Here is a 15,728-nt window from a genome sequence, read left to right as displayed (position 1 = left end):
CCTTAGGAACCGCAGCCATCACAGGGGCGGTGGGCTGCTGAGGTCAACAGACCACTTAGTCTGTGATTGCCTTTTAATACAGTAATCTTTTTTTAAATGCAGCCCAATTTCCTTAAAGGAAAACAGGATGCATTTCAAAAGAAAAAACAAAATTGCAGTTTAATTTTTTAACAGTAGACAGTAGTCTGTGGGACTACTGCCTGCTCTTAAAAAATATTTTTTACATTTTACATTTTTCAAAGGGTTAGCACCAGTTTTAAACTGGTGGCAAAATAATACGATTTTACGGCCAGAACTCACTCGCAAAACAGTAATACATACCATGCGATTCTTTTCGGGACACCATAAACACACCCCTTCCAAATAATGAACCGCAAATGCAAAATGCGATATGGTAACAAGTTACTGAATCGCAGTTTGCATTTTGTACATTAGAAAAAGCATTTTTCTAATCGCAAACAGCCTGATTCTTGGAATCGGACCGTTTGAAACTGGAAAAAATGTTTTGTACATATGGCCCTTAAAGCCTAATTCAGAGTTTGGCAGATGGGTTACTCAATTATAGACAGCTATCTTATCTGCCTTATTACAAGTGTATTATATCCTATGGCACTTGTTATAAGGCAGGCGAGATATCAGTTATATTTAGGAGTAACCCCTAGTCAGTGTCTAAACCAGCCGCTTTGACTGATGGAAATGAGAAGGTATAGCACATCTGATTTTGCTCCCTATTCATACAGGGAAGTTTTCCTATTACCCAGCCATCCAACTTGTTGTTACCTCTTTATAAATTCTTTAATACATCTAGATCAGTTCTTTCAAGTACCTAGGTTATGTGAGAGGCGTTACTGGTAAAGTTATGTTCTGGGAAAAGTGGATGTCATGCAGGATTTGTGTGGTTTCTCATATTATTCAACATAGATAGTAATTTCCTTTTCAGACGTAACCCATGCTTATGGCCTTCCAGGTAATTGTAGTAACCAATATGAGAAACTTGTTGGACTATTGCATAAGAACTCAGAAGAGCATTGCCCACCGATTCCTAATAGTCATGTTGCTACTATAAAAATAGGCAATGCTATGAAGGCAACAATTAATGCAAATACTTGATTCCTTCTGACAGCAGTAGACAAAAATCAAATACTGAGCGGATGTTAGAATCTGACTTTGATGGAGTCTGGTCAATATGCACCTGCAATAAATTGTATTCTACAATTCACTCAACTTCCCACTTAGCAGAACCACCCAAACATTATCCTTTTTTATATTAAATTGCTTTAAACACCCTTATTTTTATTTGAAATGAATATTGTTAAGACAGATGTTGGTGCTGTGAGATACATAAGGGTATGCTCATGCACATGTTCTTTGCAGGTTCAAAGGTTCAGCAATTTTAGATTAGGGTTTTGGCAGAGATACCAAACCTTTAGGTACAATGAAAGATATTCAATTAACAGTTGTTCTGCAATATATAACATTCAATTAGAAAACAACTGATAACATCTCACATAAAGCAAGCAGGAACGTTCTGTGTTACAACCATAGATTAGCCAGACATAATATTAATTCTTTGTCATTAGCTAGTAAATGGGATAAAATACTCTTGACTAACTTTCTAAATAATTGTTCACTGTCTTCTTTCATTGTAATTTAAATTTGCAAAGCTCCATAATTTAGTGCACTATCATATGATTTGATGTTTTTGGTCATTTTTCATATTTTGATTGATTATAATTTTGACTTATGTAAATAACATATATTTTGTTTAGACTCTCATTCTTTTAAAAGTGTACTTCTTTCGAGCTTCATCATACTGATTCATAATAGTCTTTTCTCTTTCCTTTTATCTTTCATTCACTTTTCCTTTTTTCTTTCTTTTTGTATTCTCCTACTCATCTATATATCAGGGTCACCAAGTCTATTTCAACCTTAGTAAATTGAGTTGTCACTTTAAAGTTTTTCATAATAGAACATTCCTGAAAGAGCTTCTCGTATATGTCTGAATAATGGATTGAATTTATTGATGCAGTAACAATTTACAGGTACCTCTTAGGAATGTTTATTTTCCTTATTCCAATAACGTTTGTTAACTTAAAAAAGACCCTGACACTTGAAATGTATTTAAGTGTTCCAGTGAAAGCAGTTGCATTCTGTGCCTTTGAGATTAGCACTAACTAGAAAGTAAAGCATATCTAAATCTATTCTTCCATTCCTCATTAAAATGGAAAACTTCAATTCTTGGTCCCAAGTGCCAAGTATCTTATGTTGCACAAATCTTGGTAAATCTGCACTTGTATCTCTTAGAAGGAAGGGATTAGGTTGCTTCGACTGTGGGATAGGCCTTCTGAACTTCCCTCTGTGAACACAACTCATAGGTCATGGGGTTTGATAGTTGATTATACCCTAGTGGGTACATGATAGTCCCCAGGAGATGCCTTGCACATGTTGAGCTCACTGCAGTGGTAATATCACATATCCTTCCTGCAGGACAGTTGGGAAGAAGATACATTTTATTTTCTCAAAAGGAAATAGGTACCACCTTCCAGATGTGGCTTAAGATTTACATTTCTGTTGCTAGTGTAGTGGCAGTAGTTATGGGCAGCCTTGTCCTCAGGGGCACTGCAAGGGAGACATGGTACGCTGGATACACTATCCGGGTATGGGCCCTGAGCGCCTATGCTTCCCTTGACATCCCTTTGGCCAAGACAAGTCATCAGGGTATGTGTGATGTCCAGAACCAGGAGTTAGGGGCCAGTGGCTCCCTGCGTTCCTCCCCACTTCTGGTATATCCTACAATATCATCCTACCCTTTACCCTCTTGATTTAACAGAGTATATATAGTACTATAGTATTGGACAGGGGCTTAGGTTGGGTCTCAGGTCATATGGTTGGCTAGTGGTGTTCAGTAGCAACTTCTCTCTGGTATGAATTTGCTCACTGTCAGTTTCAATGCAATTTGGGTATTTCCTTGCCTTATGGTGATACCCACTGGCATCCGCCAATCATTTCATGTGACTGTTCCTTATTGGTGGTTTTCTCTGATGACATCAAGGTCACCAAGGTGACTAGTGCCCCTTAACACTTTAGGGCTTCCCTGCCTTTCCTAGGCAGAACTCCTTCAAACCCTGAAGCATTTCATGTCACTGTTTCACCTCTTCAAGGTGCCAATATTATGGTGTCCTTAACTCTCTCAACTTCTCAACAGTCCGTGGACCCTTTTCAAATGGTGTTCTGAACTTCTAACCTTGATTCTGTCACAGATGAGCACTTCATTTCTCAGCCCAGTCGGGGAACTCTGAGCCTTCCTGGTCTAGATCACTCACTTATCTGTTCTCCTCCACCTTTCTTAAGTGTATGAGATGTGCAGATCCACAGGCTACCAGTTGGGTCTCAATAGAATGTTGTCACGCTCTGGTCTCCTAAACATGAGGGCTATGGGGAAGCGCTTGGCCATGTTAGGTGGGGTGCTATGTTATATTCCCAAGAAATTATGGCAACTCCACTCCAGATCTTCCCCTTGAACAACCCCTTTTTGGATAAACTTATTTAGGGTGTTCATGAAGCACTCTAAATCTCTGTTGGCCTGGTGTCAATGTTTCTGTGCTTGATTCCAAGTGATTCCAGGTACTCGCTGAAGTCTGTCCCTTGGAATGAGGGCACATTGTCTGTTCTCATTTCTTGGTGTTAGGCCGAACATGTCAAACACCTTCTCTAGGAGCGGGTGGATTCTGTAAAATGCCATTAATGTTGTTAGTTCAGTTACTGGGTATTTGAAGTGCCCATCAATCATCACCTCACAGACCAGCTGGGGTTGGCGACCATTTTTCGTTTGGTGTAGGAAATCAGGAAAACCTTTTTGTCTTCCTCATCACAGTCTTTTTCCTACCTAGTGACCCTGGGGTAACAAGGTTTCTTTTCTTCTTCCAGTGTTAACTGTGGCAGTGCTGACATCATGTTGTCTCTCCAGGGATCGTCTTTCCCACTCTCCACTCCTGCATACACTGGCAAAGTGGGCAGGGGGCTTTTCTGTTTCCTGGGCCTCTAACTCACAATTTTTGACACTGGGTTATTGTGTTTCGTGACCCTATAGTCTGTTATCTCTATTGTGATTTTCTCTCATATTGTGTCCACCTCTCCCTCTATGATGGGTGCTGCTTTCCCTTAATTTTGTGTTGCTGAACGCCTTATCAATGCTATCTCCAATTTCATCTGGCCGGCCGTTTGGTAGTTTGTGAGATCTGGAATATTAATATGTCTTCCAGTGCAACCCCCAGTTGGCATGGTATTAGCCTTCTCAGATGCCTTTATGACAGGGGCATGGACTTTCTTCTGTTGGTCGTCATAGTCGAGGTTAAGCTGTGGGGCAAAATTATTTGTGTAAATATCCCGGTTTGCGCCTGTTCTGGGGAGAGTCTGAATGAGCTTATGTATTTCTTCTATCATGAAGTTCACTAGGAGGTCCCTCTTCACTGTGCCATCCACTTCCCCATGACCCTTAAGTAATTGTTGAAATGAGACACCCACATCTTCTACTGTAGGGCCACCATAGCCGGATCAATTAGCTTTCTGAATCGGGGCAGCGCTGTGATGGACGTGTGTGCTGTGTCTCCCCCATGCAGATGTGCTGCATGTGGCTCCACTGTGGAAAGGCTGGAATCCCTTGCTGTTCATTAGCCATATCCACAGGTCACTGACCTTAGTTTCTTGGTTCTCAAAGGCTGGTGTAGGCGGAGCTGCTGGTATGGGTGTTGCAGCTGCAGTGAGTCTCCTCTGGGTAATTTATGTGTGTTGTGCCTCCTTGGGTCTATGTTATCATATGGAGGTGCTGAGGTGGTACAGTGACAACCAGTGTTCTTGGGGTGTCACATTTGCTCTGGGTCCGACTTGCAGAGTGGCTTGGTACTATCTTGCCTGTCACTGCTGGAGGTTGTTTGTTTTTGTTTTCTCTTGGGGGAATTATCTTCCTTTTATTTGTTTCAGTATCTTTGCTTTCTACTTTGCTTCTTACTTCTTTCTAAGTTTTTCTTTTGATACTCACATTCTCTGTCCCAGTGACCTAGTGTGTGGTGGCGCCTTCCATCCTCACAGGGATAGGAGCACGTCCTCTCCCAACGGATGTCTTGAACTTCTCTGCAGCTGCTGGAAGTGCTTATGGCAATGGAGCATTGTTACCTGTTTCCCCTAGTACGTTTCTTTGTTTGTATCTGGGGAGGCGTAGGGAACAGGCACCGCGCAAACTGCCCCTGACTCACAGGTCTGCTTCGCTGGAAAAATGGAGGGGCGGCGCGTGGAATGGCTCAGCGGTTGAGCAGGGGCGTAGCTTGGTCAGTGAGATGGGGGGGTAAGCTTCAGATTTTCCAACAATCACGCTGCCTTATAATGTTTAAATACATTATACGACAAGCAGGGTGCCTGAGAGGGGACTAAGGGGCAGTGGAAAGGGAAAGGAATGCGGATTGGTAGGACACTTAAAGAGAAAATGCAATATTTTGTAAAATAACCTACATTTTTTAAGACTTTCAAAACAGAGAGGGAGAATGTGTGTGTGTATTTATGTCTGTGTGCATATAAAACTTCCTGATGAAACCAGACAGACACCTCACCATACCTGGCTGAGAGCACCTGCACCCAACTATTTATCAGAAAATACATTTATTAGGGGGATGTAACACCCCAAACACTCCAGCTGAAGCTACACCCCTGCGGTTGAGTGCGGGTGATGTGGCCAGCTGTTTTCCCTAAAAATAAAATGGCAGGTAGACCCCACCCCCTTAGATCTCTTCCACACTTGCCGCAGTAGTGACAGCAGCTATGGGCAGGCCTTGCCCTCAGACGCACTGCAAGGGAGGCGGGAGACATAAGATACATCATGTGGGTGTGAGCCCCAAGTGGCCATGGCCAGCCATCAGGGTGCCTGCAGCATCCTGAACCCGACATAGGGGCGGGTTGTAATAAAGGTCCCCGCAGCCCCTGTAGTGTGGTGGGGGCTGAACTTCATGGGGCCCCCTCAGCACAGCACCTCGCCTGAGTGAGTCTGGGGGGGGAGGGGGGCTCCATGTTCTCTGCAGGGGTGCCCTTCCAGTTTCGTTACGACACTGGTGGTTCCCTACAGCTAATATGTAGCAAACCTATTTGTTGGTTTAACCTGTTGAGATACTTTGCAAACGCATGGCAGCAGCTACTTCCACCCATGTGAAAAGTGAAAAACAGGCTCTCATGCTGCCATGCTGGGGGTGAGAGCATAGGAAATACATCAGGCATTTGAGTTTCTGAATTGGGGAGTGATAATTGTTGCGAAAATTTCACATATTCGCAGCTAGAAGCGCAGCAGCCGCACTGAAGGATCGTCACAAATGCTTAGATTGTGTCTTGCTCAGACAGTGGTACTTGTACACACAAGTTCCTCAGAAGCACCCCTGGGACACCCAGCCACACTGAAGGACACTGCTCGCTTATGAGAAAGACATTCGGTTATTCATTGATTCGCTCTTTCACTCCCTCTAAGCACAGACTTCATGTACATACTCATTTAAACTCACATTTGGACCCCATACATTTTAGACTCCATAAAGTTTACACTCACACACGCACGCTGACACACACACAAAATCACACACAAGCCTTTTAAAGACTCATAACTAATAAACCACATATGTCCTACAATCCTGCATTTTAATACTTGCTGTCTCATAATTAAAAGACAATTCACACACATTCAATGAATGCAAAGTACATATGTTACCGCGCAAACGTTAGAGCCACAAATTCCAGCAATTGTATTCACTCCCACATTCACTCCGACTTTAAGTGTACACATCTCCATTACAAGGATTGTCTGAATTTGCGACATGCTGAGGATCACACCAGTGCAGAGGCTTGACTCAAAATGATGGGGGCCCCCTGCAGAATGTGATGAGGGGTCTCAGGTCTCCCATATGTGATAGGTATTCATTGGGCTTGGGCTGAATGTGGCCACTCGAAGGGGTTGAGGCCCCTGATGTGGGGCCCCCAGTGCGCCTCCAGGGCTGCAGGGGGCCTACGTTAGGCCCCTACACCAGTGTGTATAAGTTATTCACATTAAAGCCAATCTTTCCTGACAATGTCAACGCGAGTTCCACAGACATCGCGTAAAGATTTATCACATGTGAAACATTTGCATAATAGACTCGATGTGTACTGTAATAGGCAGTTGGGATTGAGAACAGCCATAACTCTCTGCCAATCTCAAATGTGATTTAAATATTATAAATGTGACGTGGGGAGCATTTATGAGACAATAGTGGTTATTGATAACAGCCATAAAACCCTGCGGCTTCGCGCTGAGGGATACGAGAAATAATCTGGTCATTTGCCTAATGTTCTCTGTGGTAATGCATCGAATGAAACGGCACTTCATACAATAGCTTTCCTGCTCCCGACCACTTTTATTTTATGTCTCGCCGTCGACTGCAGTCGGGGCCAATGACTTTCCGCGCTGTGGTACCCGGCTTCGGCGCTTCTTGGATGTAAGGCCACCCAGTAACGAGGCAGGGAGCCAGGGGACCTGGTGCAAGTAGGGGAAATGGACCCCTTTGACTGCTCTTGAGGTAGTAAAATACAGCAGAGCCAGTGTTCAAGCGGCTTCTCTGGGCCCTGGTGCCGCTGCACCCGCCGCACCAATGCCATCTACTTCTCTGAGATCCTATTTCAGTAGGAGTCTATTTCTAATGCTGGGGTCCAAGTAAACAGAAAACCCAATCGAGGGCTGCACTGTAGGCTTGAAGTTGAGAGAGGAGTCACTTATGGCTTTGAAAATCAGGTTCAAAAGCTTGTAATGAGCTCTGTTCTTGTTTGAGAGGTAGCCGGGTTGGGGCCAGGAGGGTGAGGTAAGACAGTTTCTAAAAAGTTATCGAAGGCTTCTTATGGCAAAGTTTCCGGTCTTGTCCAGTGGTGTGAAACAGCGTAAGGAGAGACCAACCAAAAGATTGTTACAGTAGTCAAGTTTGCAATGCATGAGTGAGGCTATCAGTGTCTTGACTGAGTGGTAAGTACTATGTAGAGACATCTTTCATATGTTCAGTTACTGGAATGTGAGTGCTGTGCATGTTAGCAATGACCGCGAGTTTGATGTGTACCCCAGTGTTTCAGTCAGAGTATGTTTAAATTAGAAAACCTGTAAGGAATGGATAGGGTAGTGGAAAGAAGCAGGTGTTGAAGCATCAGAAAGTTGATCATTACTGATGTGAATGAGTTCTGTTTGAGTGATTGGCCACCCAACCGGTAAGGCACTGTGAGATCTGTCTCTGGAAATGTGGAGTGAAAATGGGAAATGTGGGAAAGATTTTTCCATTATCTGTGTACAGATGATAGGAAAAGCTGAAGTAAATAAGGATTACACCATGGGATGAGGTATAGAGGGAAAACGTGAAATAGCCCAGAACATGGCCTTCTGGTACACCTACTGGCAGGGAGAGATGAGGGGGTGGAGAGCGAGGAGTTACAAGAGACCTAGAAAGAATGATCAGAGAGCGATAGGAAGAGAATCGATTTAGCACTAATGTCGTGATGTTGAGTTTGATGGACAGGGCAATCCATTGCAAACATAATGGCGCACTCAGTCCACCAAACCTTAGGTTCGCCCTCATTTACAGACAGACTGGCCTTAAGTCTTCTGTCAACAGAGCCCAAGTTGACTCTGTGAACGGAATACTTCCTCCAATGGCCTCACAGAGTAGTGACCACCAGAGGAAGGACATTACACCATCCGTCCTTTGTAGGGAGGACAGTTTAATGTCTTTTTTTGTTTGTTCCTGCTAGGGAAAGCCTAGTAGTGAGGGACAAGAAAAATATAATGACCCCTTCACACCATGGAAGCAAGACTCCCAGGGTGTTGGGGACAAATCTGTTTTTTCAGAAACAAACTCTTGCTTTGGGAGCTTGTTTCTGAAAAACAAAACGATTGAAACATTTTGGTGAATGGCACTGAAAACAGAGACAGCCATCCACCAAACCTTTTGTACATTGAAAGAAACCGCCGTGATGTGGATATTCCTTCCATTCTATGTACAGAAATGGATTCAGGGGTGGAGGTCACCTCTAAATTTGACTGACTATGCTGTTGGGGTGGCAAGGGTAATGCCCTCCGCCATGCTGATGGAGAGAATACTCTCCCTCAATCCCCAAATCAGGCCCTAGGTCTATAGATATAAATGCAAAAAGAGCAAGTGATGGACTGAATGCTGAACAATGTCAAACATTCACAGCCAGTACAGCGATCTGGGCCTAAATCCATAATTCTTTTGCTGACCATCCTATTCCAGTTTGGACCCAGCCATATGCAAATCAGTCTTGACCCTGCCCCCCATGGGAACAGTCCAGCCGAACTGCCAGGTCAGGTCCTCCCTGGACTGGAAAAAAAGCATCCAGGGACTGGTTTCGGGGTATCAGCCCATATCAGCGAGGCTATCTTGACTCCAGTGGCACAGGGAATAGACAGAATGCTGAACCATGTCAAACATTCACCCCAAGTACAGAGATCTGGGCCTAAATCCATCCTTTTTTTGATACCCATTTGTTAGCTAAGTCTTTATTGTGCACAGTAGACCTCAGGGACTTACAATATCAACCACTGCTGAGAGATTAAGAAGAATGAAAACAGAAGAGAGGTGATTGTTGTGTGCAGGTTTTATGAAGTGAGACACATGGAAGAGGGTTGTTTCTGTATAGTGCTGGGCAGATAAACCAGATTAAAGGAGTTCAAGTAGCCTATAAGTAGTGAGGAAGGTGGTTTAGAAAAACGTAGAAAGTACAATAGCTAGTCGAGGCTTAGGGATCTGCTGTGCTGTTATTAATGTTGGTAGGAGCTCTGTAGATATGAAGGATGCATGTGATAAGAGACTTTATTCAATAGCTATGTCAAGCAAGAGAGGACATGAGAAGAGATGGCAAGTGATTTGTTGATTTGGTGACTGAAAAGACTGCACTGGAACAAAATGGGTTGGTAGCTATCAGTATGTGTCTCAGCTTAGTGGAAGATGTGCAAGAGAAGGCAGGGTAACCTAAGAGGAGCAAGTTGGACCTGAGAGGATCACTACAAGGTTAATTGTAATGCCCCGGATATTAAGATAGAATCAAAATGCAAAGTCATCGGATTGAAGGGAGCAATAAGGGACAGATGCACAACTAAAAAGAGAACAGTATTTATAGGCTGGGCCAAACATTGAGGGTGTTAGTGTAGTGAGGACATTAGAAAGTGATGATAAAAGGATTTCAGTAATCTTAGATATGGATAAAGAGCTGAAGTAATGAATTTATGTGCAGGGCTGTATATGTCAAACCTTGTTCTTGCATCTCGTTGCGGTGGCCAAAAGCGGCAGAATTCAGAATGGTGAGAGGTTGTTGACATTTTACCTTACTTCATTTACTTTACTTGGCCTTTGCTCATTTAGACATTTGCCTACAAGAAGTTAAAACGCTTATTAGAACACCGGAAGAGCAAGATGTCAAGATGGGTTTGTTGCTTCTTGGGCCACCTGGTCTTTCTAAGCAGCTTTATTTTGGGTAGATTCATTCTTCCCAGCATAGGATGAGCAGGTGAGTTGAGCATGCTTTGCTACTTTAGAGTTCTTCTCTTCTTCTGAGCTGTGCGTGGCTAGGTTCTGCTCTTCTTCTGACTCATGCTTTGCTGAAATCTTCCCTTATGGGTTGTGCTTGACTCAGTTCTTCACTTATTTTGGCATTGCTTGTGTTGCGTTTTCCCCTGAGCATTATGTGGGTCATTTCTACTCGTGAGATGCAAATGAGCCAGTTTTCGCTCTAATCCTGGTTCTCATGTAGGCCTTCCATCATGCATGTGTGGCTGGCGAGTCCTGGTATTTGGGCAGCCATATGCAGGCAGTGGGCTGGAGTCATACATTAGGATCTCGATGCTAGCTGGATAAGAAGACCGGCTGTGCCTGCATTGACAGGAATGGTGGTGGTGTTGCTGCTGAGTGGTGGCTCTTTTTGTGGTAGTGACTGATTTAATGGCATACTAGATGAGGCTTGTCATGAGCACAGGCGTGACTAGCTCATGTAGTGAGGGTGAGAACTGACTATCAAGTGATGTAGGAGCAGCTATGGTGCATGGCTGGCTCCACGTTAACCTGCAAGTCGTGTTCTGGAGCTGATTGCAGGCAGGCTTCAGTAAATAAGAAATCATGGCAGTGTTTTGGAGACCAGAGTCTGGTGGAGATGGTGCCAGTGTAAGGGTCTCTTTCTACAAACAGGACTCCTAGGGTCAAGCAGGACAAAAGGAGTCTAAGGTATTATTTCTTGGTGTGATGAACAATAAAAAATAAGAACTTCACACTGCTGAAAAAAACATTCCAGTGTATGCAGAATTTATTCCCATTCTGACTTTATACTGCAGATTCTGACTGAGGTAATAGGACAGTGGGCAATTTATATCTGTGGTAGGGACAACATCTTGCTTGAGTCTTGGTGCTAATATATAATGACCTAACTTTATTTGGAAGGAATGTGATGAAAGAACAATTGCTGTTCTAGCAGAACCTTGTTTGAAGGTCGATGCATACCTGAAACAGAGTGGGATACCATACAGCGCCTACTGTGGGCTATTGAAACACTACTTCTTTCCTGATTGCAAACAAAACCACATTTAACCTAATACCCACAAACAATGGGGGTCTTTCGCTCCCCTTACCACAGTGGAAAGGGACTCCTGCCCTTGTAAGAAGTAGCCTTCTGGGCTTTTGCTGAGTGAGAAGAGGTTGGAAAGGAGAGTGTGATAAACATAAATGTGAATATACACTGGTGTAAACTAACTCCCAGGTCATTCCAGCACTTGCAAAGCTCACACCTGCGCTCTGCCACTGCCTGTGAGTAGATTGTTTTTATGTAGCGTGAACTCGACCCAAAGGTATTGGAGTGCTTTAGAGGAGCAACAGTTACAATACCCAAGGATACATTCATTTTATTTGTTTTATAGGCACAAGGAGATTAAGGGGCTTATTTATCATGGGTAGTAATCGCCCTTGCGCCACGCAAGGGAGCATGGGTTATCAAAAACCTACATGAGATTTACCAAGCCACGCAAGGCCACCTCGTGTGGCCCTGCATTACAAATGTGAAGTAATGCAAGTCAGCGCAAGTCGCTGTCTTGTATTACTCTGGCCCAGGGAGCACTCCATGGGTGGAGTGTGGGTATTCCCATGCATGTCTTGTATTACTCTGGCCCAGGGAGCGCTCCATGGGTGGAGTGTGGGTATTCCCATGCATGTCTTGTATTACTCTGGCACAGGGAGCGCTCCATGGGTGGAGTGTGGGTATTCCCATGCATGTCTTGTATTACTCTGGCCCAGGGAGCGTTCCATTGGTGGAGCGTGGGTATTCCCATGCATGTCTTGTATTACCCTGGCCCAGGGTGCATTCCATTGGTGGAGCGTGGGTATTCCCATGCGTCCACCCATGGATAGACCTGGGAATGCGTCAGAATGCTATGCCTTTCCAGGGGTTGTATAACAATGAGAAATAACTTTAGTTCTCCTTGTTTTTCCTCTTTCCACATGTGCTGCATCCTGCAGCACATGTGGAAAGAGGAAAAAGCCTTAGTGGGTTGTTTTAGAGCAGGGAAGTGTCCCTTCCTGCAGAAACGCGACCCTGTCTGTAATGCAGGCACCCTTGGTGCAAGGGTGCCTGCGTTGCAGCTAGGCAGCAGATTGTGCACCAACGCAGGCAGAGCAGGAATACACCCTATCTTAATAGATATGGTGCATTCCTGCCCTCTCCCTGTCACGCAGCACAGTGCACCAAGGTGTCTTGCTGCGTTATGTTGTGTGAATCAATGATAAACATGGCCCTTAGTGATTTGCCCAGAATCACTAGATGTTGAGCCGGCGCTGAGTGCAGAACCTGGTTCCCGAGCTCCAGAGTCATTTTGTTGTGCAAAAATAACTAACGAGAAGAAATAAGTGACTTTGTTCTTGTGAAAAAGGCCATAGACATGTATAAGTCAATTGTGTTGTGAATAGGATCCTGTGACATTTGCAGGGTTGAACTAATTCACAAATTTGACGTGAATTGATTGAAACCAGGACACAGAAAAACGATTTGTGATTTAGTCGCACTAATAAAACGTTCTGCCTGAAATGGAAACCCAGAGTAATGTTCTGACAACTCATGCCCGCAGCTACAAGAACCTCGATATTCAGATTGCATTATGTGAAGCACCCAGCTATGAGAGATGCTCTTTCATCTTCACCACAAATCTCCTACCCCAAGCACTAGCCCACACACTGCATGTATGAGGAGCATTGGAAGCATGCACATGGCCATTGTGGACTCCTGACTCCCACCAAGCTTCTTAAACTTGCCCATCCAAAGTCCACAGATTTAAAAGGTGTGTTGTGTTGTTCTAACTCAAAAACAGCAGTGTAGAAAGTTGTTCCTGAGATTTGAACAAGAGTGATAGGGTACATCACACTGCAGCAGGAAAGAAGGAGCAACATTAGTAATTATAGGTCAAATTCTCAAAAATACTTCAAAGGAGTCTTTAATATGCCACTCCTGGGTGTTGCTCAAAATTGAGAGAGTTCTAGGAATTCACAGTGGGCCTGAATGACAAGCTATTGTAAAGGTAAGTGTATCCAGCCGCTTAAATATATAGGTATCGGTGCGTATCAAGGGATATCTTTAGCCACAAAATGTGGTGTCATTCCATGTAACGCTTTGGAGGGCAAACATCACGTTTTAAACTGGATCCTGTCTTCTTTGCCAGCCAGTGCCATTGTGCCATTTGAGATCACTTAGATGCTATCAAATAAGCTTTGCTACTGCAGTTAGCACCACCTTTAATCTATTCAGGTCGGTTTTAGGAAGTCCTAGATATGAAAGATTCAAGCACTATAGTCTTGAGCCAATGATAGCTACCATTACAATTGTAAGACCTCCACAGGGAAAACGGATATTAACTTCCTAGGAACTCGCAGCAAGAATATGCATTTTGAGACTACAGAACCTCTCTAGGTGTTCATTGAGGGGTTATTATCTATAATTATGTCCAAAATGTTTGCAACTTTCTTGGGTGTAGGGACACGACCTATTTTTTTGGCTGGTGGGGGCAATATATATGGTTCCAAAGAATACATAAAGAGTACTGCAACAGTACTTTTCACTCATCTGCATGAGGAAAACACTGTCACCTGTGTAGAAAGAAACAATAAAAGTTGAACAGTGCAAATTGCTTATGTATTAGATTTACACATGCGGAACTGATTACCTTCTACATCACTTTAATCGTAAGCGTAGTCCTCGAGCACTTAGACTGCTGTGGGTTTTTTAGGACTGCTCCAGTAAATCTTTATGAATTCACAAAAAGTTGTAAATTTGATCTAATTGTAGGATTAAACCTAAAGGAACACATTTCTGACCTTTTTAAAAAAACTTTTGTGACAGGCTAATGGAATGCCTGAAGTGATCCTAAAAATCTGTTGCAGATTTCCAGGTTTCTGCTGTGCTCAGTATTGCTATTTTCTCCCTCACTTCAACTTAAGTGCACACATATGAATGAACCTCTACGTTGACATCAGGAACAGAGGGCAGGTTGTTCAGAAGCTCGCCTCTGACATGGGCTTAACCCTCTGAAGTCCAAGACACATCAATTCTATAGAAGCACCACCTTATCGCTCTGATGTGGTCCCTTCTGCGTCTCAGTGGCAATAACTAGGAATTTTCACTGGAGTGATGAAAGACTATGCCATGAATGTAGAATGCGTCTCTGGATCACAGTTCCTTTGCCTTCATCATCTTCCATGTTTCCTTATTGGTTGGTGGAAATCCCAGCCACATATCTCACTGTTGTACGTTGTAGTTCCTCTGTTTGCTGACATGTATAGAAGTGTGTGTGTGTTCTTTGTAAAGCCACCAATGTAGCCAAAAGGCAGTGGAGAGCTGAACAGGGTCAAACGGAAGGATAATGTCAGCAAACAACTGGCTGTTTAGTTGGTTTGTTGGAGCTGAAACCTACTTCTGAATTGCCTCGTAGTTTTCTTTAAAGAGGTGCATCTGCAAATCCTTTCAAAACAGGAGCAGGGATGGGTCTGTCCTGATGGATACAGGGAGAGTGTTCCAGATCCAGGGTACTCAGGTGAAATAGCCCTTCAGTCTTGTCTTTTTGTTTTTTACCCTTCTAAGTCTGCAGTCTGATGGCACCTTGGCATGCGGGTGTGCCAAGAGCCTCCAGAAAAGGTGGGGTTGTCTGCAAGCAAAGCAAGGATGTTAGTCGTGATAGCTTTGTGAATGATGCAGATGGTTTTGAAGATGGAGTTCCCTCCGGATGGAGGGTGATCTGGTCATATTTCTTGAGGCAATGACTTGGCTTGAGTTACATTGACACATCTCTTGCAGCATTCTTGCTTTCCCTTTTTTACCTATCGACTGTTCCATTCATTCACATATCTTGACTGATCTACATGTGTTGCAGACTCCCACGCGTAGTTCTGCATTTTCTTTATAAAATGCCTGTTGCCTGGGTGGATATAATGGTTTTACGTTTACCATGCTCTCGCTGTATTCAGCTTACATTTTTAAAACTTTTGTTTGAATCTATCTGCGCAATAAGAAGTGCAAATGACTTTCCTTCCACGTAGGCAGGTGCTTCATCTGTATTATTTGTGCGCGTGAACAGAAAATGAAGCAGTTTTCTCACTAGGCACCTTTTCCATTCAACTGTTTTTATGACTCACCTAAAT

This window comes from Pleurodeles waltl, chromosome 6 (genome assembly GCF_031143425.1).
Source record: "Pleurodeles waltl isolate 20211129_DDA chromosome 6, aPleWal1.hap1.20221129, whole genome shotgun sequence".
NCBI lineage: Eukaryota > Metazoa > Chordata > Amphibia > Caudata > Salamandridae > Pleurodeles > Pleurodeles waltl.
The sequence above is the reverse complement of the archived record's forward strand: the minus strand, read 5'-3'. Positions refer to the sequence as shown.